The following is a 24,810-nucleotide window of genomic DNA, read 5'->3' as shown; positions in this document are numbered from 1 at the left end:
TTCTTTCTTTCTTTCTTTCTTTCTTTCTTCTTCTTCTTCTTCTTCTTCTTCTTCTTCTTCTTCTTCTTCTTCTTCTTCTTCTTCTTCTTTTTTTTTGCCTCAATTCAACAATATACTCAATAGCTTCTGTTTACAAACAGGTTAAGTTTGACAAGATGAACCATCTGTTTCAGAAAATCTAAGCTCATCTCTCCAGAGTTTCATTGGGGTGATAGGGTGCTCAGATCAGAATAAGGAGATGGCAAGTGCTATTGGGAGGAAGATCTATATGCTGATAAAAAGTGAGTAGCAGGAAACTTCTCTCACAAGAAATTTGCCCACAAGAAAACCTACACTAATGCTTAAAACCCATCTATACAGTCTCCTAACCCTGAAAATAGTGTAAAAATAAAAGCTCCACCCTCAGGAGAATTTTCTAAATTCTTTCTACAATAGAAGTATCACTCTCTAGCCATCCAAAGTCTTAACTAGAATTTTATTAACACAGATTCATCAATCTCTGCCTCCTTCAAGAGTATTTAAGTCTGTGCTTAGTGTCACAGTGTCTTCAGACATTGTATTCCTCAAATACTATCATAGGATTCTGTAAAGGAACTGAGCTTCCTGAAATTAAGATGTCTCATTCTTTCAGATGAGACAACTAATGAGCATGGTGTGATAAGATTATCTCCACAATTCTAATAACAAGGTATCATGAATGGTTAGAAAAATGATTCTAAGTCCAACAGAAATAATCAAGAAATAAAGGTATCAATAAGTCACTAGCTACTATATACTGGAAAAATATTAAGAGAATCCTAAGAGGTGATAAAGGTAGAGAAAAAACATTGAAATGTGAATTTTATCCAGAAAGCTGTTGAGAAATACCGAAGATTATGAAATAGCAACATAAAGAATGGGTAGGAAGATGGAAGACTTTAGGCATTAAGTAGCAACAGTATTACATTAAATAACAGAATTAAAATCTTGAGGTCTTCAATACTGAACCTAAATGCTATTTATAAACTTGGAAACATTTTTATTTTACCTTCTTTAGAACTGTGCAGACAAATCTTGATTATCTTCTTTGAATATGCTGAATAACAGAGATTTGCATTTCAAGGTCTATAGCTAGTGAAGCCACATGTTGATCAAGAAGAAATATACGTTGTCTTTTGAAAATAAAATCAGATATTTAATTTTGGAGAAAACTATAAAAAAAACACAATGAGAAATCTGATGAGGCCTCCATATATCTCAAACATATTTGATCATATTTTATATATTAGTATTCATATTATTGCAATTTTTAAAGGAATACAGGGGTCATAGATACCTTTTGGTTAGCTTTGTTATAAAATGAAATGTGCATTAATCTACTGCAGATCTCAGAAATTGTCTTATGTCTTGTTCCTTGTTCTCCTGGTTAAAACATAATCAGTTATAAATGAAAATATAGATTCTGCACATGCATTAAATTTTTAGATGAAATTTATGGAAACAAAATATTTTGTCCAGGCTTATCTTTGCCAATGAGCTATTCACATTTAGAGATTTGGGGAATTTCTAAAAGTAAAGTAGCTAACACAGACTCTATCCAAGTCTATGGTTTCTGTTCTTTCCCCATGTGAAACATGTTCATTGTGGTGTTTCATGTTTTTAAAGTGAATAACATACGTATTTTTCTTATGTTACACATTTTATAGTTGGAAAAACTGAGTGCAATTTCTTCTGCTCTTTACTTGCTGGTTATGGCTATAAAGCAAAGACATGTTTCATTTGGCACTGGAAGCACTTCAGAATGCAGACGTCTCTCCTTTCCTGTGCCTATAGAACACGTTGAGAAATTTCATAAAAGTGCCATGATAGGAAAAAATAAAAGAACTCAAACCTTATTACTTTCTATCTCTTCAATTCATTCTCAAGACTCCCTTCCCTACATACATGTTTTCTGCTAAAGATTATCCACAAGATACACTCTTATTGAATTTTACATAGAAATGCATCTTTTTAATAGCTTTTCATTGTTTCTTTGTGAATTTCACAACATGCACCCTGATCCCACTTATCTCCCCCCATCTCATACCCATTCTCCACCCTTGTAACCTCCCCTCAGCAAAGAAAATAAATCTCCTTGTATAAACTCTGGTGTGTCACAGTGTGCCCCACAGTATTCCATTTGGTCCATACTTCGTCATTTGCCAATGTTCATTGCAAAGGTTCATTTGTCTGGGACAAAGAATCTGGCCTCTGCTATTCTTTCAGTATTGGAACCTCACTGGGACTCCTATTTAATAGCATGTGGTTGCCCTGTGACATGGAGATCCTGCAGTTTTGCATAATCAGCCCCTTCATGAACTGCAGCATCTCTTCAGTTGGGTAGATGTTCATGTGAGTCAATTCAAAGCCCTTGATCTGGGCCTGAGAGCTATCAGGCCTGCTCACCTGTAACCCCTACAACCAGGCCAGCTCAACTCTCTTGTACAGGTGAGGTGCAAGGCCTGCTCTCCCAAATGTTGCCGCTAGTAAGGGACATGACCAGGTCTCCCACTCTCATAAACCTGGGGCCATCTCTCTAGTCTGCCATAAAAGGTGAGGGAAGGGAGCAGTGTTTCTCCCTCATCTGTGACACTGTTCAGCAGACAAAAAGCAGCGCCAGCTCTCCTGCCCTTATATCTTCAGGGCCAGTTCACCTGAAACGTCCATATCCTAGTTCAGTTGTATTGTGCTGCCTGGACAAGTTGCAGGGGCCCACTCTCCTGAGTGCTACAGGAGGTGCAGGGCAGGGATAGCTCTCCTGCTTTCAGGATTCCATGGTCAGCTCTCCTGCCTGCAAAAGGTGACAAGAGTTAAGGGGGTGGAGAGGAGGATGTCTTCTTTACCCTGTTGCTGAAGAGCAGAAAAGAGGCAAGCTCTCTTATGCTTATGCCCTCAGGGCCAGCTCACTCAAACCCCTGCAATCAGAGTCAGCTCTATTGTGCTGCACCAGTGATCACCAGGGACAGCTCTCCTGTTCTCCTGACCCTGTCAGGGCCAGATTTCCTATCTGCCACTCCTGGTGAAGGCAAAAGGGAGGGGATGGGCTCTCTTCCTCACTAAATGCCACCACATGTCAGACAAAATTCAAGGCTGGCTCTCACACACTTACACCCTTGGGATCAGCTCACCTGCAACCCTGATGTCCATGGTCAGCTCTACTGTGCTGTCCATGTTAGATGCAGTGCCTGTTCTCCCTATTGCTACAGCAGATGAAGGCCATGACCTTCTACTCTCATGACCTTGGGGTCAGCTCTCCTGTCTGCCATAAGTGGCAAGGAGCAGGAGGGAGCCATCTCTCCCTTGCCCATGTCTCCAAGTAGGAGACAAGTGGAAGAGCTCAGGGCCCACTCTCCTGAGAGTTGCAGCAGGTAAAAAGCAAAGAATGCTCTCCAGCTCTCATGACTCCAGGGCCAGATCTGCCACCTGTTGTAAGTGTTGAGGAGTAAGGCAGGAGGAATGTAACATCTTGCCCTGACACATGCCATGGCATTGAGATAAATGATAGTGTCAGCTCTCCCACACTTGAATCCTTGGGCTCAGCCACCAGGAGCTCTCCTGAGTAATGCAGCTGGCTAGGGTGGTGGGGTCAGCTCTTTTATTCTCAGGGGTCTAGGGCCAGATCTCCCATGATGCCCAGGTGAGGGGTGTGTCCTGTTCTGCATAGCTCTCAGACATCAAGATGTCCCAGGTGGCAGCCCAGAGCAGGGACATCTGCCTGGCCTTTTTTTCAACTAATGAATGAGTGATAACAATGTAGTTCAAATACACAATGGGATACTATCCAAATATTAATAATAATAAAATTTACAGGTCAATTGATGTAACTACAAAATACAGTGAGTGTGATAACACAAACAGAAGAAGACAAACTTTACATGGACTCTCTTATTTGTAGATCCTAGCTCTGAATATTTAGATTTGAATATATCATCTGGAGTAATTCCAGATACCAAGAAATAACCAGAGACTATGGGGAAGGAAGAAGAAGGAACTCTGGAGAGAGGAGAAGTAAGATTCTGGAGCTATGAAAGGAAAATGGGAAAACTGGATGGGCAGAGATTGACCTGAAGAAGCAAGAGGAAGGACAGTACAGCAAGGAGAGAGCAAGAATAAATAAGCCTAAGGATGCATAAAAAGCCCATAGAAAATTATATTATTTTATGTGTACTTAAAACTGTATATACAAGTGTAAATGTATATACATATATGCAGTTGATAATATTCCCTGAAAAGTTATAGATTACCTGACAGAGGCCACAGTGTCAAGCATGGGGAGCATCCTTTTAAAGTTTTGAAAAGGCAGTTCCAGGGTCTCCCCAAACAATACAAGTTGCTGGCATTCATTGAAGTTGCCTCTGAGAAATTAAACTTAAGACATATTGAAGTTACCATACACTTCAGACACAGGACTTGAAGTAATGGAACTAGAAGCCTACTCCCTAAGGACTAGATCTCATACTACGAAGTATCTATCTAATCAACCAATAAAGAAAAGCAATCAGTAGTAATACCCAGCTGTAATGTCTACTAACCCCAACAATGACCAGAATAGCAAGATCTCCTGAAACATACATTAATGGGACTGATTATCAGAGTACAATAGCCATCTAATGGGATATAAAGCTACTGAACAGGAAAGAATTTATTCCAGGTACCATAACCCTAGTCCACTACCTGTGTCTACTCAGGTAACAGATGCTAGAACAGAACCTGTTACAACCACTTTCCTAAGCTGCTATCATTTCTAATTGTATTATAAACACTTATTCATATACCCTTATATTCTTATATTTTATATCATTTTCCTTATGGGTATAGCAGTTTAATTCATCTTACCATGTCTATGGGACCAGTTCTTTCAGTGTACATGGTAATTAGATGAAGTGGAGAATGTATGAATGAATGGACATGGAGTAAAGCTTTAAGAAATTCTTAATAATATATTCATTAATAATACTTAAAATTTTAAATGATTCAATAATAGTTGAGAAACACGATTGTAAAGATTCAGGATGAGTTTAACCTATAAACAATAGAAGATGAATAACAGAGTATAAAAGTAGGAAATATCTGTCTAAATTATGATATTGATAATAGTGGGAATAGAGCTAGTCATTCCATTGGTCCAAACACCAAATCTAAGAAGTGAAGCTCAGAAAGTGGAGGCAAGCAGGGAGAAGAATATCATTAAATCTTAAATCTCTGTAATAGGATGTAAATGATAAATGTGAAAATACTAATCTGAATTTTGGGAAAAAGATCCTAAAGTGTATAGAGCTGAAAATCAACAATAGTCCCATACCTTATGCATCTACTGAGCACTTGACAAGCAGAAGTTCAAAGTGGATGTACTGTAAGGAGAATCTGCATACTGCATTTTGCAATATAAAATGAAAATGTGTAAAATGTCTCATTCGCAATTTTATTGACTATAGCTTGAGATGAAAATATTTTTGTCTTCCTTAGGCTAAATGACATTTATCGTTAATATACTTTAACTATTTTATATCAATTTGGGTGTTCTTTGTTCAGTAGATAAAAGAAAATGTAAATATTACTGTTGTTTACATTACAGCTTGGTTAGCATCCATCTTTTACATCCCTTGAGAAACATAATATATTTTTATTTGGTTGAGCAATTGTACCCATAAGAAAATAATTTTTCCAATTGATATTCTTATTTTTAATTATGTTTTATCCTAAATGAACCTCATAGTACTTTTTTTTAATACAGGATTGAAGGTGGGAATATTTTTTTAATTTTTTAATTAGGTATTTTCCTCATTTACATTTCCAATGCTATCCCAAAAGTCCCCCATACCCTCCCCCTCCCACCCACTCCCACTCTTTGGCCCTGGCGTTCCCCTGTACTGGGGCATATAAAGTTTGCCAGTCCAATGGGCCTCTCTTTCCAGTGATGGCCGACATAGTACATTTTAATCAACAGACTGACCATAAAAGCACACAGTAGGCCATTTTATGGAGGAAAAGCCCTGCATTGTGCAGCTCTGTACATGATTTCTATGAAGTCCTTCTCGTCTCAAGAGTGACAGGCTCTTGTATAACCCTTCTGATTGTATAGGATCATAGAGCCCACCTTTTCCAAATTGTATCCCGTTTTGTCTCTTTTACTGCTATCAGTGTTCTAATTAGGTTATGGCAACCCCGATCTCAAGCAAACAGAAACTTTGGTGATAGTTTTGATAAAATGAATATTTTTTCCTCGATGAAATTGTTTACCCATACATAATAAAGGTTGTATCCCTCGGATCTAGATGTGGCACAAGAACATTGTTCAGGGAATTGTGGAGAATCCTTCACAGTCAGGCCTGGAGATAGAAAGCTTCATTCTATTAGTACTTGCCTGGTTAGGATACAATCACATGACCAGTCTGTTCTTATATAGCAATAAGGATAAAGAAAAAGGGTTTTCATAGAAAGCTGGCTGTCTCTGTGTTGAAATGAATATTTTACCCTAATATTTTAAATAACATGTCTGTAGTCATATAGATAACATAGGAAAAAAAAGATTCATATAAAATTGGTTTGATTGCCCAAATCCTTTTCTTTTTACAGATCATTTTAGGTTGACTGTTACTTTTTTGACCTTTTGGGAATAAGAAAATAAGGGCTGTCAAGCTTTCACTCTCTGATAACTTACCTCAATTGTCAATTTGACAAAATCTGGACTCACTAGGAAGATCACGCCATTATGTGACTATCATCATAAAGTTAATTGAGGTGGAAAATAATTTGTATGGCACCATTTCCTAGGGAGACAGAGAGAAAGAGCATGCTTTGAGTACAAGGTCTGTGTTCCTGATTGTGGATGTGATATAACCTGCTCCCTTAAGCTCTTGATGCTATGATTTACCAGGTATGGTGGGGCTGTAACTGATAATTGTGAGTCAAAATAAATTTTACTTCTCATAATTCTTTTTTTGTTGTAAGGAGATTTTATTGCTGCAACAGGAAAATAGCTACTACATACTATGCTGCTCTTTTTAGTAATTCAATTGATTGGTGATTGTGAAAGAAGCTCTGAGCTTGCTCAGCACTCAGATAGCACCCTACCTAGAGCAGCTGTGTCCAGAAGGCTTTTGTCTTTCTTTCTACCTGCGTTTTCATACTCATTGTATCTCTGTCCTGAACTACCAGTAAAGATACATAGAAAAGTTTTATAGTTTCACTATGTATCAAATCTACTAATCCAATTGAAGCTTTCAGTTACTACCAGTTATCTTGATTTCTCTCTGTCTCAATGCTCTCTCCCAAATGGTACAAAATTTCAAAGAAGGAAAAATGGTTATTACGTATCATATAATAATTGACATTGCTAGAGTACTAGTAGATTAATGCATAAAATAAAAACCAACATATGATTTAAGTGACTAAACTCCTCAGAGAATTCATTATTGCTGTAGAAGTTTCATAGAAATTAGGAAAATAGTATGGTAGATTTCAGATAAAATGTTATTCTCTACATTTGTAATTTTTTAGAAATTATTTTTATGTATGTTCATATGTGAGTGTGTATGTGTGAGTGTGTGTGTGTATGTGTGTATGTATGTGTGTGTGAGTGTGTGCATGTGTATGTGTGTGTATGTGTGTATAGAGTATATTATATTTCAGATAATATATAATTCTCTGCATTTGTAACTTTTTGAAAAATTATTTATTTTTATGTATGTTTGTGTGTGTGTGTGTGTGTGTGTGTGTGTGTTTGGTAGTCACATGTGCACTGGCATATGTTCATACATATAGGCATATCTGGAGTTGAGGAACTGGTATATTGATGTGTTCATCAGTTTCTTTTCCACCTTATTTTTTTATGTAGGATCATTTTTACTGCACTTAGAACTTTCCATTTTGAATAGTCTAGTAACCCAGCAAGCTTCCAAGATCTGCTTGTCTTTGCACATCCCTCCACTTGTATCGCTTGAGTTACAAATGTGTGCCATCATGGCTTGTTTCTATGGATGCTAGACATTGGTACTCACATCCTCATACTTGTGGAGCAACACATTACCCACTGAGTCATTCCCACGTCCTTCACAGTTGTATTCTTGATTGTAATGTTTGGTGCTGTATACCAAGACTAAAAGAGTACATTGAAATAGGTGGCACAAACAATTCTGTGAACAGCTGTGCTGTGTCTTGTAATATATAGAAGCAGAAACTCATGATAGGCTAGACCTTATGGTAAAACCCCACCATGAAATGGGGAAATATTTAAAGCCTAGACGGATTCAGCAAGGCAAAAAGTTTGGAGCAAAATAGAAATGAGCCAAAGGATCTCTCCACACATGGTCTGTTTTCATTATTTAGGTTTAGAGCAAATATCATGGTTATTAGCAGTACTTAATCCATTGTGGGGACAAAGAACACACAATCATGTATACTCAATAATAAAATATACTATTTCACTTTAATTAATCCATGAAGAGAATAAAAAAGCAATTAATTAGCATGGGGCTTTATATTTTAATATAATTATTATTTTTAATGAATGTTTCTTTTAACACAGTAGAAAATGAGAATGAAAATGGTCATAGAGTATGTACAAAGCCAAGCTATAAAACAAGCTGAAAGTCCCTCTCTACCACTAATAAAGACAACATAATAAAATCTATTATAATATCATTCTAGTTTTTTCATAAAACCATAGCAAACTATAGTTATTATATGAAAAATAGAGTAACTAATATTTTGCCTAGTAAATCTACAGTAAATTGGTTCTAGTAATAGCAGCACTATAATAATCATACTGAAAAATAGCTGCATATTACAATCTGTATATTTACTATGCCATTATAATAGTTATAATGTTACCAAGATTTCTTTTCTACAAAAGATAAATTTACTCCAGTAATTTCATTCTCTTTCCTTGTGTACACAATTATAAGAATATAAAAGTGTAACTTCAGATGTGAAGCAAGAATGCTTTACATTTCCTACCATTATTAAATGATATGGAATTAGGGAAAAGGAAAAACATACAAAATTAAGAAAAATTTATTTATGTGTGTGAGAACAGCAAATCATTCGAGAGATGTCAAAATCAAAAGGCAAGATCATGATAAAATTTAAATGTTGAGAAATCTAAAGTCTGTTTATTTAATACATAACATGTTCAGCTTGTTTTATACTATCTCAATAGAGGGCACATCACTTTACCATTGAAGATTTTCCTGAAATTTTCTGAAGGAAATTGGGCTTTTCTATGTGCACCAAAGGGTAAACTGGTGAATAGCAAGGAGATCAGTAGAACTCAAAACAGATTCTTGCCACAGTTAAGTAAAGCTGATGACTTTTCAACATTAGTGTTGAGAATTTAAGCATAAAATGTTAACAAAGAAACTTCACCACCTTCAGAAACTACAGCAGTCCTTTTGTTCTTAAATTTGAGTGACTATACGGTGACTGAGAAACCATGTGTGGCACACACTGTTTAGTGTTCAGGTCTGTTAGTATTTCCTGAATATATACTTATAGGGTATTACCCAGTCTTCTACTTTGTCTATAGAAGGTCTTATGACTGTGGAGCATGGACAGTGCTGACTTACTAGTGCTCCCAATGATACCCCTCCTTTAATAATCAATTTGTTCATCCTTTCTGGGATGAGTAAGGGATGAAATACTCCAAGATGACAAAAACTCTGGTCTCTAAATCTCCTGTCCTGGAGTTTCACAACCACCAAGGCTGTGAAGGACATGCTACTCTGGTCATGACTGACTATGTCATGGAGAATTTGGAGCATTCGCCTAAGCATCCGACATTTCTTGATGTAAGGTGTATTTAGTTTAGGTTTTAGCTGTACGATCAGACACAGAAAACAACATTGTTTTATCTCTTCTTAGTTCCTGCACTTCATCCCATCCTCTCTTGCTTTTCTCCCTCTCTTCTTCCCAGTCTCCTACCTCTGCCTGATTCCTTTCCTTCTGTCTTCTCCTTCATGTCTCTTCCTCTTCACTAGGAGAATTGTGTAAGTCGAAGTCTACAGCACAACCCTAACCACTGAGCTTGGTTTTATTCTTTTAGCTTTCAGAAGCATTGTTTTGCTTGTGTTTGGGATTATATTTTAAATAATAATATGTATATTTAAATGTACAATGTTTTGACTGTAACCTACTAGAAGCCTCTGCCTAATATCTATACAAATCTAACAATGAGACACAAGCAATAAAAGGTTTATGTTTAAACTGTCTAAATAGCTTAGGGATGTATTAAAACAGCACATTTCTCACTATTTAACACTACTTAAATAAAGGGAGCAAATAGAAGCAATTTTATTTTTGAGCTCTAAAATTCCTTAAAGCAGAAAGTAATTCATTTTTCATTATGTTTATAATGTTGTTGTTTTTGTGTTTGTTTGTTTGTTTTTCTCTGTGATATCTTGTTTATTATTTGCTGTAAGAAAAGGTATCGTCTCATTAACTGAGCTTCTGGCAAACACCTCCCAATATGTACTTTAAAAATGGCCAGCTTGGTCTACAAAGTGAGCTCCAGGACAGCCAGGGTTATACAGAGAAACCCTGTATCGAAAAACAAAAAAGTAAAATAAAATAAAAATAATAAAAATACCTTTTTCAATCTCTTAAAGAAAAGGCAGATATACAGTGGGCTCCCACACACAACAACAATGGCATTTTATATCAAAGTTATCCAACACAAAGTGGGTCATTTCAGTGACACTCTATGAGTTACCACAGTGGGTAGTATAGATAATAGAGGAAAGTTATTCGTATAGCTGAGAATACAGAGACATTTGCTTTTAGTAAATTCATACAAAAATAAAAATCTTGAAAATGGGCTGAAAAGATGGCTCAGTTACTAAAGAGTCTGTTGCTCAAAGTGTGAGAACCTGAGTTTAGACCTTAGCACCTACATAAAATCTGAGCTGAGAGGCACTTTCTGTAATCATGTTGCTAGAGAGGCAGGCAGTGTTCTGGAGCTCAATAGCTAGCTAGTCTTGCTGAACCTAATACAAGTTCAGTGAGAGATTGTCTCAAAAATTAGGCTGGAGAGAGGTAAAGAAAGAGACTTATAAATACTGACTTCATGCCTGCTCTCACACACACACACACACACACACACACACACGCACGCACGCACCACACACAACACACAGCACACAGGTAAAATACTTTGAAAAAGAAAATGTAATAAAGAACCAATGAATATATGTTAGGGTTGCTTATTTGTTTTGTTGTGCCCACAATTCCATGGGACCCCCAGGAGAGCTCTAAGAACCACTGGGCCTGATGCAAAGATACAAAACAGTCTCTATTAATAGAGCCAGTCTCGGTTAGTAAACCTTCCCACTGCGCAAGGAGGCTTAGCACTTATATATAGCATATTCAGAGAATCTTTGGACTTTATGGTGACAGGGGAGATGACAATGCAAGTCATTTTTCAAACCTGGTATCATTTGTTCAGGAGGCAAGGAGAATCGAGCGATTGGAGGTGGGGGACCTCTTCTGACCTGGGGAATAACTTTATGGTGCTATCAGGAACTAGTGTGTTTTACTACTAGCAAAAGCCACCTGTGACCCCTGATTATCTTTATGATCCAAATGTGGGACCTTAATTTTCCCAAGGATGTTTGGTTTTTTTGCTTCTTTGCCAAGGACAGGTGCCAGCTGCACCTGAGAAGTGCTTAGCCATTTATCAATGAGACTGCCAGCCTCAGAGACACAGAAGTTAGTGAGGTTGCTGTTTGTCTATTCTCAAGACAGAATCTGTGGCTCCTGGGAGAGGGAACTTCGTCATGGTGCCTATATAGAAATGGGAATGATGATATTCTGGTGTCAGGCAGGGTCTTCTCTGAAAGGCCAAGGAGGAGAAGGAAGCCTCACACTTGCTGCAGCAAAGGAGGGAAGAGAGTGCAGAAACAGGATGCCTAGGTCACTTCAGGTTGTTTGTATGTTTATTTTTCTTTGTGATTGTGGGCATGGCACCTAGCATTTTATGTATGCTAGGCAAGAGATGCTCTAGCGAGCAGTACCCTCAACCTGAACTTATTATTAACTGCTTAGGAGTGAGTCATTTTTAAAAGAAACGGTAAGAACCAGTATTTGCTATGAATGAAGTTTGGGTTTATTGTTATACAGTGCTGATGAGAGCTAATTTGGTTTTTTTGCCTCTCTGTCAGGAGCATGAGGGCAAGTGCTGCTTTTGAATTGTTACTTTAAGCCGGGCAATCTCAGGGCATTGCTGTGATGGAAGTTCAGCCTGTCTTTTATCCTCTCCTTTTCTGTCACTCATGGTAAGATTTCTGGAGTGGATTGGCCAGAATTAAGAGCAGTCCTGAGAAGCAACTCCAATCTGTGATGGGCAGACTCAGGATATTGCTGAGATGGAAGCTCAGCCAGAGATAGAACTTCAGAACTGTTTTTACCATCAAATCCTTGAGAGTAGACGCAATAAGATACTACTCCTATTGATAAAACAATGGAATACAAATATTCAAAAACATTTTGACTATTGGAATGCCATGCCAAGCATTTCCCTTCTTATTTGGTATAAATAATTGGCATCTATAACCAATTGAATTAAGAAACAGAGAAGTCCGAAGAAAATCTGTTGGAGTGTGTATATATGACTCAACAAAGGTTCTTTTACAAGAAAAATATTCACACTTCTAAAACAAAGGCACCAGATTTTCAGCTTGCACCAGAGCAAACCTATGGATCTGGCTCTGCACCCACTCCTACAACACTGAGAGGAAGTCCAACTCCCAGGTGCTCTGAAACTCCCAGGATCACTGGTAAAGCCAAAGCATTTGCCCCAACACCCAGAGTAACTGGGACCCTGGAGATCCAGGAATGCAGGAACTCCCAACCCTCAACCAGTGACAAGGATTCCTTCCAGTTTGAACCTGTGCTCAGAGCAGAGCAGATGTGTGGTGCTGGCTCCTTACACAGTCCCACAATACCCAGAGGAAGCTCATCTCCCAGGTGCTCTAACATACCCAGGATAACAGGTGAGGCCACAAAATCAGCCCCATACCAGGAGAAACTGAGACACCAGAATTCAGTGACACAGGAACTCTGAGCAGCCAGTTGCATGGCTTCTTTCCAGTTTGAACCTGCACCTGAAACAGACCTGGAGTGCTGGCTCTGCACCCAGTACTACAACACCCAGAAGGTCCCCAGTTCCCTGCTGCTCTAAAATGTCCAGGATCACAGGATGAAAGAGGAACTCGACTCCCAGGAGATCAGACACATACAGGATCACTGGAACACTGATACACTCAAGATCACAGTTGAGGCCACAACGTTTTCCCCAATATCTGGCATAACTGGAACCCCCACAGTGACCAGGAAAACATGAACCCCGGTACAGCCAGAGGCACTGGTTCCTTCCAATTTTCACTTCCCGGTGCAGCCAGGGATCTGGCTCCCTACCCACTCCTGCCGTACCCAAAGAAAGCTTGACTCCCAGAAGCTCTGACATAACAGTATCTTAGGAGTTTGGTCACACCAGGATTTCAGAATTCCAGAGAAAGCTTGCTTTCCAGGATCTCTGACATTCCTAGGATCTCAAGATCCCAGAATCACAGAATCACAGAGGCAGCTGGACTCCAAGGAGTTCTGAAACAACCAGAATCACAGGATGAGACTCCAGTCAGAGATAGCAAGGGCAATTAGCACCAGAGACAACCAGATGGTGAGAGGCAAGAGAAAAACCACAATCAACAAAAATGAATGCTACTTGACATCATCAGAACACCACACCAAGCCCTGGATTCCCTAACACACCTGAAAAGGAAGATTCAGATCTAAAATCACATCTCATGAATAGGATAGAGAACTTTAAGAAGGACAAAAATAACTCACTTAAAGAAATATAGGAGAACACAGATAATCAAGCAGAATCCTTTAAAGAGGAAACAAATAAATCTCTTTTAAAAATACAGGAAAACACAATCAAACAGGTTAAGGAATTGATCAAAACTGACCAGGATCTAAAAATGGAAATAGAAATATTAAAGAAAACACAAAGCTAGGCAACCCTAGAGATGTAAAACCTAGACAAAAAAAAAAAAGAAAAGAAAAGAAAGAAAGAAAATCAGGAGTCACAAATTCAAGCATCACCAACAGAATACAAGGAATAGAAGAGAGAACATCAGGCATAGAAGATAACACAAATGACATTAACACAACAGTCAAAGAAAATACAAAAAGCAAAAAGCTCATAAAAGAAAACATTCAAGAAATCCAGGACACAATGAAAAGACTGAACCTATCAAAAATAGGTATAGAAGTGAGTGAGGATTCCGAACTTAAAGGACCACCTAACATCTTCAACAAAATTATCGAAGAAAACTTCCCAAATCTAAAGAAAGAGATGCCCATGAACATACAAGAAGACTACAAAACACCGAACAAATTGGACCAGAAATAAAATTCCTCCCATTACATAATAATTAAAACACCAAATGCACACAACAGAGAAAGAATATTGAAACCAGTAAGGGAAAAATGTCAAGTAACATAAAGGGAGACCAATCAGAATTACACCAGACATCTCAACACAGACTCTATAAGCCAGAAGATCTTGGGAAGATGTCACACAGACTCTAAAGGAATACAAATGTGTCTCTAGTTGCAGATGTAGCAGAGGATGGCCTAGTCTGCCATCAATGGGAGGAGAGGCCCTTGGTCTTGCGAAGATTATATGCCCCAGTACAGGAGAATGCCAGGGCCAGGAAGCAGGAGTGGTTGGGTTGGGGAGCAGGGCTGGGGGGGGGTATAGGAGGCTTTGAGGATAGCATTTGAAATGTAAATGAAAAAATATCTAATAAAATGCCTTTAATAAAATAAATAAAAATAAATAAATAAAAAGGAAAACAAATGCCAGCTCAGGCTATTATATCCAGCAAATACTATAGAGAGAGAAACCAGTATATTTTATTACAAAACCAAATTTAAACAATATCTTTTCACCAATCTAGCCCTACAGTGGACACTAGAAGGAAAATTCCAACAGAAGGAGGGAAACTACACCCAATAAAATGCAAGAAACTAATCTCACAACAAATCCAAAAGAAGAGAAGAATACAAGCATAATTCAGCCACTAACAACAAAAATAACAAGAAGCAACAATCATTTGTCCTTAATATCTCTCAACTTCAATCAACTCAATTCTCCAGTCATCTAATGGATGGAACAAGGGGCCCTTAATGAAGGAGCTAGAGAAAGTACCCAAAGAGCTAAAGGGGTCTGCAACCCTATTGGAGGAATACCAATATGAACTAACCAGTACCTCTCAGAGCTGTGTCTCTAGTTGCATATGTAGCAGAGGATGGCCTAGTCATCAATGGGAGGAGAGACCCTTGGTCTTGTGAAAATCATATGGCCCAGTACAGGGGTGTGCCAGGGCCAGGAAGAAGTAGTGGGTGGGTTGGGGATCAGGGCAGGGGGAGGGTATAGGGGGCTTTGGGGATAGCATTTGAAATGTAAATGAAGAAAATATCTAATAAAAAGAGAATAAAAAAAAAAAACATAGACTAGAAGGCTGGATATGAAAACAGGGCCCAGCATTTTGCAGCATACAGAAAACACATCCCAGTGACAAAGACAGGGATTACCTCAGAGTAAAAAGCTGGAAAAAAATTCCAGGCAAATGATCCCAAGAACACACTGGAGTAGCAACTCTAGTATCCAGTGAAGTAGGCTTTCAACTGAAGATTATCAAAAAAGATGGGGAAGGACATTATATACACATCATATGAAAAATCTACCAAAAGAAACTCTCAATTATGAACATCTATGCGCCAAATGCAAGGTCAACCACATAGATAAAAGAAACATTATGGAAGCTCAAAGTACAGACTGAAACTCACACAATAGTAGTAGAAAAATTTAACACCACACTCTCACCAGTGAACAGATCAGGGAAACAAACTAAACAGAGACACAGTGAAACTAACAGAAGTTATGGACCAAATGGTTTTAATAGATATCTATAGAATATTTCAACCTAAAACAAAAGAATGTATCTTCTTCTCAGCAGCTCATAGTACCTTCTCCAAAATTGACTATATAATCGGTCACAAACAAGCCTCAACAGATACAAGACTGAAAAAAAAATCCCATGCACCATATCAGATCACCACACTGAAGCTGGTATTAAAAAACAACAAAAACAACAGGGAGCCCACATGCTCATAGAATCTGAACAAGATCTACTCAATGATAACTTCATCAGGGAAGAAAAAAAGAAAGAAATTAAAGACATTTTAGAATTTAATGAAAATGAAGGCACACCATACATAAACTTACAAGACACAATGAAAGTAGTGCTGGAAAGAAAAAACTCATATCTCTGAGTGCTTCTGTAAAGGAATTGGAGTGAGAATACACTAACAGCTTAACAGCACATCTGAAAACTCTAGAACACAAAGAAGCAAGTACATCCAAGACAAGTAGATAACAGGAAATAATCAAACTCAGGGCTGAAATCAACCAAGTCGTAACAAAGAGAACTATACATGAATCAACAAAACCAGGAGCTGTTTTTTGATAAAATCAACAAGATAGATAAACCCTTAACCAGACCAACCAGAGAGCACAGCGACAGTATCCTAATTAACAAAATCAGAAATGAAATGGGAAATATAACAACAGAAACTGAGGAAATTTAAAAAATCATCAGATCCTACTACAAAAGTCTATACTCAACAAAACTGTAGAAAATGTAGATTAAATGAACAATTTTCTAGATAGATGGTATCAAAGTTAAATCAGGATCATAAAAACCATCTAAACTGTCTCATAACCCCTAAGGAAATAGAAGCAGACATCAAAGGTCTCCCAACCAAAAAAAAAAAAAAAGCCCAGGACTAGATGGGTTTAGTGCAGATTCTATCTTCTATCAGATGCTCAAAGAAGACCTAATACCAATACTTCTGGAAGTATTTCATAAAATAGAAACAGAAGGAACATGACCTAATAAATTCTATGAAGAGACAGTTACACTAACTCATAAACCACACAAAGATGCAACAAAGAAAGAGAACTTCAGACAAATTTCCCTCATGAATATTGATGCAAAAATACTCAATAAAGCTCCTGCACAATGAATCTAAGAACACATCAGAACCATCATTCACCATGCCCAAGTAAGCTTCATCCCAGGGATGCAAGTTGGTTCAATATATGAAAATCCATTAACATAATCCAGAATACAAACAACTCAAAGGAAAAAAAAACATATGATCATGTCACTAGATGCTGAAAAAGCCTTTGACAAATTACAACATCCCTTCATGCTAACAGTATTGAAGAGAATAGGAACTCAAGGTCCATAGGTAAATATAATAAAAGTAATATACAGAAAGCCAATAGCCAACATCAAAATAAATGGAGAGAAACTTGAAGGAATCCCACTAAAATCAGGGACAAGACAAGACTGCCCACTCTTTGACTATCTATTTAATACAGTACTTGAAGTTCTAGCCAGAGTTATTAGGTAACAAAAGGAGATCAAGAGGATAAAAATTGGAAAGGAGGAAGTCAAGATAATCACTATTTTTAGATGATATGACATAAAAAAAAAGAATCCACAATAGAACCCCTACAGCTGATAAGCAACTTCAGCAAATTTTCTGGATGAAAAATGAACTCAAACACATCTGTAGCTTTCCTTTACTTAAATGGTAAATGGGCTGAGAAAGAAATTAGGGGAATGACACCCTTTGCAATAGTCACAAATACAATGAAATACATTCATGTGATGCTAACCAAGCAAGTGAAAGATCTATATGACAAGAACTTCAAGTTTCTGAAAAAAGAAATTTAAGAACACCTCAGAAGATGGAAATTTAAATTTAAGAATTGTCCTATCTTTGTAAAGAATTGAATTGGAATTTTAATGGGAATTGCATTGAATCTGTAGATTGCTTTAGGTAAACTGGCCATCTTTATTATGTTAACCCTGCTGATTCAATGCAATTCCCACTAAAATTCCAATTCTTAAATTTATCTTGAGTAACAAAAACCCAGGATATCAAAACCATCTTGAACAATAAAAGAACTGGGGGAATCACCTTCCCTGACCTCAAGCTATATTACAGAGTAATAGTGATAAAAACCACATGATATTGCTATAGAAACAGACAGGTAGATCAATGGAAGAGAATTAAAGACCCAGACATGAACCCACACACCTATGGTCATTTGATCTTTGACAAAGGAACCAAAAACCTCCAGTGGAAAAAAGACAGTATTTTCAAAAAATAGTGCTGGTCCAACTGGTGGTCTGCATGTTGAAGATCGCAAATCTATCCATACCTATCTCCTTGCACAAAGCTCAAATCCAAGTGGATCAAGGACCTCCACACAAAACCAGATACAATGAATTTAATAGAGAAAGCAGAAAAAACCTCAAACACATTGGAAAAGGGGAAATTTTCCTGCACAGAACACCAATGGCTTGTGCCCAAAGATCAAGAATTTACAAATGGGACCTCATAAAATTGAAAAGCTTTTGTAAGGCGAGTGACACTATAAACAAGACTAAAAAGGTAACAAAAAGATTGGGAAAAGATCTTTACCAATCCTAAATTCAATAGAGGGCTAATATCCAATATATACAAAGAACTCAAGAAGTTAGACTCCAGAAAACCAAATAGCCCTATTTAAAAATGGGATACAGAGCTAAACAAAGAATTCTCACCTGAGGAATACCGAATGGCTGAGAAGCACCTAAAGAAATGTTCAACATCCTTTGTCATCAGGGAAAAGCAAATGAAAACAACCTTAAGATCCTACCTCATGCCAGTCAGAATGGCTAAGATCAAAAACTCAGGTGACAGCAGATGCTGGCAAGTATGCAGAGAAAGAAGAACACCCCTCCATTGCTGGTGGGATTTCAAGCTGGTACAACCTCACTGGAAATAAGTTTGACGGTTCCTCAGAAAAATGGACATAGTACTACAGGAGGATCCAGCAATACCACTCCTGGGCATAAAACCAGAAGATGTTCCAACATGTAATGAGGACACATGCTCCAGTATGTTCATAGCAGTCTTATTTATAATAGCCAAACGCTGGAAAGACCTACATGTCCCTCAACAGAGGAATGGATACAGAAAATGTGTTACATTTACACAATGGAGTACTATTCAGGTATTAAAAACAATGAAATTATGAAAATCTTAGACAAATGGATGGAACTAGAAAATACCATCCTGAGTGAGGTAACCCAATCATAAAAGAACATACATGGTATGTACTCACTGATAATTAGATATCAGCCTAAAAGCTCCAAATAAACAGGATACAATTCACAGACCACATGAAGCTCAAGAAGGAAGACCAAAGTGTGAGAGCACCAGTCCTTCTTAGAAGGGGAAGAAAATACTCAAAGAATAATATATAGAGATAAAGTATAAAGCAGAGACTGAAGGAAAGGTCATCCAGAGACTGTCCCACCTGGGGATTCATCTCATATGCAGTTACCAAACCCAGACACTATTGTGAATGCCAAGAAGTGCATGTTGTAAGGAGCCTGATATGGCTGTCTCCTGAGAGGCCCTGCTAGGGCCTTACAAATACAGAGGCAGATTCTTTCAGCCAACCATTGGAATGAGTTCAGCGTCCTGAATAGAGGAATTAGAGAAAGGGCTGAAGGAGCTTAAGGGGTTTGCAACTCCATAGGGAAAACAACAATATCAACCAACCAGACCTCCAAGAGCTTCCAGTGACTAAGCTACCAACCAAAGAGTACATATGGAGGGACCCATGGCTCCAGCAGCATATGTATCACAGGATGGCCTTGTTGGGCATCATTGGGAGAAGAGGCCCTTGGTCCTGTGAAGGCTTGATGCCCCAGTGTAGAGGAATGCCAGGGCAGCATATCAGGAGTGGCTAGGTTTGTGAGCAAGGGGAGGGGGGAGGGAGGCTGGAGGGGAAACCAGGAAAGGCAATAACAATTGAAATGTAAGTAAAGAAAATATCTAATAAAAAATAAAAGGAGTGCCTAGAGAGATAGTTCAGTGGTTAAGAGCACTGACTGCTCTTCTAAAGGTCCTGTGTTAAATTCCCAGAAACCGCATGGTGGCTCACAACCATCTGTAAAGGTATCTGAAGCCCTCTTCTGGTGTGTCTGGACACATCTATATTGTATTCATATAAATAAAATATATCTTTAAAAATAAAGAATAAGCAAGAACATACTGGAATGAGTTAATAAATCATTAGCCTGCTTGAAAGATGCTAAAAATGGAACCATTTTTCTTTTTTCATTTGTCAATTGAATCTGCTAGTTTTTAGATTCCACTTTGTATGTTGGAGGACAGCACTTTTCAAATAGCTTTTTAGTGTAACAAAAGTAAAATATGGAATTTAGAGAAGATAGTGTGGTGGTAGCCATGCAGAATCTGTATGAAACAGCATGTGAGTGTTGTACTGATGGGATTCTATTGTGAAAAGGTCATGAAAACTCTTTCCCAATTTGGAAGGACCTGTGGTAAACTTGATAGCCTCTATGCCTATACCTCATTACCTAGATGGTTGTGCTACATGCTCTCCTTGCTTTCTCTGTATTGCTAATACTCATAGAAATACTTAGTTTTACTTTGTTAGACACTGGCAAGACCATGATCTTGCAGGCTAATGCCCTCTGGGTGAATCTGTTTTTCTCAATATTTTTTCAATATTTTCCTCTTCTCCTCTCTCTGCCCCTATCAATCATCCCAAGGTGATCATTAATTCTAGGTATTTGGGGACACATGTGCTAGAGAAGCAGCTGCAGTCACACTGAGTAAGCCTGTGGCAGTTGTGGAGAGGAATGGGTCCTGCTTGCATAAGTGATCTGAGGAAGATATGCTTGATCAACAGAGACTTAAAATAAGGATGCTATGTTTGATCAGTGGAGACTTAAAATAGAGAAGCTATTTCTGATCAATAGAGACTTAAAAATGGTTCCTGGAAAGACAGTATCAGGAATTGATAGATGCATATCAGGAAATGTTGCTTAGTATAATAAATATGTTTCTGACTGCAATTAAAAAGTATTACCACAGGGGATGATATTTGATGACTGGACTCATACCTACAAATGTGTAATCTATCTCTCACCTTGCATAACTGTATAACCACCTGGGTATGTGCTCTTGTCTACAGGACATGTCTGGCTAGACATTTATTTTTGGTGTGCTGAAATTGTGCTTTGTACTGCAAAATAAGTCACCAGGTCATTTATCCTTAGGAGGGGATGAGAAAGGAGAAAATATTGGGGGATTTTTGTAAAATAGAGTTTTTATAATACTGATATTATGATTTTTTGATAGAATAACTAATGATTCAGTGCTCAGATGAGCATTTTAATTGTTTAAGTAAAGATGGGCCAAGCTATTTGGGGCCATTTGCTTGAAAGTAAACAGATGGTCACAGTCTTAACTTTCATAGATACCACACATCTGTCCCAAGGTTACAGAACCCCACCAGAGCTGCAATAGTGCTTGCATTTAGTAACTATATCTTACATCTGCAGCTACAAGTAGAAAGAAACTCTGTCTCAGATGATCATTGGTACCAAAAGTAAAGAGAGAAGAAAATTGCTAGACAAGATTCCCTGAGCCTCTAAGAGCCTTTACTGAATAATGTCAGGCTGCTTTTTCATGACCAGAAGACTGACATGGCACCCATTCTCACAATCCAGTTGTCACCACAGTGTGGTGATTGTTCCGAATTGCTGGTGGCCTCGTGGTTGCCTATGTTGTGATGCAGGTATGCCAGAGCCTCTTTTGTGAAGAGCCATTGGGCTACTTTGTTTTACACTCACCTTCTGAACAAACTGTTTCATTGATGTTAGAAAATATTGCATTTCTTTTCAATTTTATATCTATCTATTTTTTTTATGGTGACACAAGTCACACATTCAGTCTGAAGAATAGTAGAGTTTAGAAGCAAAGAGCTTTAAAATTCTAAACACAGCCTTATGATTCTAAAATAATTTTGGTAAGATTTCAGTTTTTATTCTTATGTGCATGTATGTGTATATGGTATAATTATAATGTAGAAGATACTTTTAAAGGATATTTTACAATAAGAATACTGGTTGCTTATTTTAGGGACTCTAGAAAAGTTTAGGATAATTATTCACATTTCTACTATATCTACATTTGTATATCTTTATTTTTATAAATGCATAGAATAGTATATCTCTTCTGGTTTTAACCTACTTTCCCAAGTTGCGGTGTATCATGAGGGAGGGGGAGGGGAAGAGGGAGAGGGAGAGGGAGGAGTAAGAAAGCTTGTAATTTTGCAACTAAACCTCAATTCATGAAGGTCCATTTGTCAACACAGTTATGAAATTAGGAGTAACTGGTACACTAAGTTGCATGAATATATATATATATGAGAACAAGTAAAACATGACAGAAATCTTTACTCTTATTTTGCTTCACCTTAGGAACGAATTAAAGATAAAGCTTGAAATCACTCCTCACACACATCTGAAGGCCAAGGTCACTATAAATCTACTCTGCTTCAACTCTGAAGCTTGACCCTAAGCTTGCACATGCTATGTAAGTGCTCTACCATTGGCTCCCATGCCAAGCCAAACTTACCCTGTTAAAGAAAATCTAAATAGTAAGTGCACAAGTATAAACAGTTAATTTAGCCACATCTATTAAAATATTAGCTAGTTTTTACTATATCACTAAAGTGGCCATTAATATCGATTAGACCAATTCTAAAAAAATCAAGATTTATGGTGTTTATAAAATGCATTATCTACAAATTGTACATTTCATTGCCTTTTGTGACTAAGTGAATCAATAATTTTTAATTTAGGAAATAAAAATACTAACTAAATTTAATAATCCTATCAGATGGTCATCACTATTGATTAAAGTTGATAATGAGGATGCTGTATGCATATACGGCATGTGTATTATATACTTTTTTAATATTTAGCAAATTAATTTTGTTCTTGAGGAAAGGTCTCATACAACAGCCCGGAACTTTCTATGCTGGGCAGGCCTTTCGCATGTGGCAATATTCCTGATTCTTCCTACTGAGCTTTGAAATTACTGTCATAAATGACCATGGTATAGACTCTTTCTTGTTTAAACTCATTTACACCTTTCTCCTTTGAAAGAAATGTACTAATCTAACTATAATATAGTTGGATACGCTCACTTCTTCTTTCCAAACGTCTGATGAACAGACAAATCCAGGCTCTTCTAAACAAAATCCTTGACCACATTGATAATACCTGCTCAACTAGAAAAAAACATAGGTAAGTTTAAAAAAATTTGACCTCCTTCTTTTTCATCTAATTATTGATGAAGCTCAGTCAAGAGAGCTATGAAAGGGTATTCAAGCACATCAAATTCTAAAAAGGTTTTCAGAGTTCATGCAGTAGGAACAAATGTTTTAAAGGCAAAATATACAATGAAATAGTAAGTATAAATGGATTCTCACAGCAACTGAGTACTCAGCTAAAAATAAAAAGCAGAGATTCAGTCATGTAAAGGACTTTCTACCTACAAATCCCTAAAGGTTTGGAATAAAAGTGTTGAGAAGAATAGCTGTGTGGTACGGACTAGAGATTGGTGAGTTAGATCTGTGTAGTCAGGTTATATTTCCCATCTTTCCTCAGAAGCATAGCACTCAAGCTATAAAAAGAAACAGAAGCCTGGATAACAGTATGGTATGAAGATGCTAACTTTCCTTTGTTCGAAGATATAAAGAAGCCAAGTTGCTAATAGAGCAAGAGCACTGGAAAGTGATGAGCTGGCTTACATTTCAGTGTATCTGCATTGTGATCTTAGAATTTCAGCTTCCCTCCTTGTACTCTATGGGTAACAATATCTGTCCATATCTCAGAGCATGCAAATGTAGGAAATGATACACAGAATGGAGGTTAAGTGAGTACCAGGCACCTACTAGTTGTTCAACAAATACTTACTTTGCCTTCTTTTTTTTTTTATAAATATTCTGCCATAAGTACTTATATTCTAATGGAACCCATGCTATGGAATTTGGTATTGCTTATTTTTTTAATATTGCCACATAAATTCAAAGCATTTCCTTAGCTTATCTGCATTCTGCATATAATATTTCATATTTATTTTATTTCATGGTATTTATCACCACTTAATACACATTTACTTATCTGATTTTCAATTTCCTGACCTCAAAATAAGAGACTAGAAGACTAAGAGGCAGGAATATTTTCAGTGCTGACTATTTACTTGCAAAACATCGTGCCTGTTACATACAGAAGTGCAATAAGCATCTGTTAAAATAAAAATAAATTTATTTCATTTATCTGACATGAGGACTTCTAATTGCAATGAGTAACAAAGTAGATAATATGTTTTTCCAGCTCCATTTAAACACATAGCACACTGAACAGTCAACATTTAATATGAGTCTCTTATTTAAGCAGGACATATATGAGAGACCATGGGCAGGTTGAAAAGTAAATAAAACAAATTAGTGGTTTGGAGGGCGGTACAACACAACAATTATGTGTTTCTGGAAGTGCAGATTCATAATTTCATTACCAAGCCATGTAAAAGGTTTATAAAATACAGTAATGAGGAATTAAGCTGTCATTTATATATATGCATACCTACAGTCTAAGCCCACAAGTGTATTATGTGTGGATATCTTTATATACTGGATAGTAATAAATATTTTTCTGTCTATTTATTGACTAACACATTAATATATTCATATACATAAAAAACAGACCATATTTTTATTCCGATATTGTGAAATAACAACATAAATATTTATATGAATTTTGCCTGTGAAATGTCACA

The 24,810-nt window shown here is 37.3% G+C and overlaps 1 long non-coding RNA gene across 1 annotated transcript in view; it reads right to left on the bottom strand.

Moving 5' to 3' along the window:
* Positions 1 to 1,403, bottom strand: part of LOC115030596 — a 12,225-nt gene extending 10,822 nt beyond the window's left edge. The window contains exons 1-2 of the long non-coding RNA XR_003836181.1: positions 1,316 to 1,403; positions 1,028 to 1,190 (exon numbers count right to left, since the gene is read on the bottom strand). This is a non-coding gene — a long non-coding RNA (uncharacterized LOC115030596). The remainder of the gene's footprint in view (positions 1 to 1,027; positions 1,191 to 1,315) is intronic.
* Positions 1,404 to 24,810: the final 23,407 nt, after the last annotated feature.

The sequence above is a fragment of the Mus caroli genome, chromosome 3 (genome assembly GCF_900094665.2).
Source record: "Mus caroli chromosome 3, CAROLI_EIJ_v1.1, whole genome shotgun sequence".
Lineage (NCBI taxonomy): Eukaryota > Metazoa > Chordata > Mammalia > Rodentia > Muridae > Mus > Mus caroli.
The sequence above is the reverse complement of the archived record's forward strand: the minus strand, read 5'-3'. Positions and strand labels throughout refer to the sequence as shown.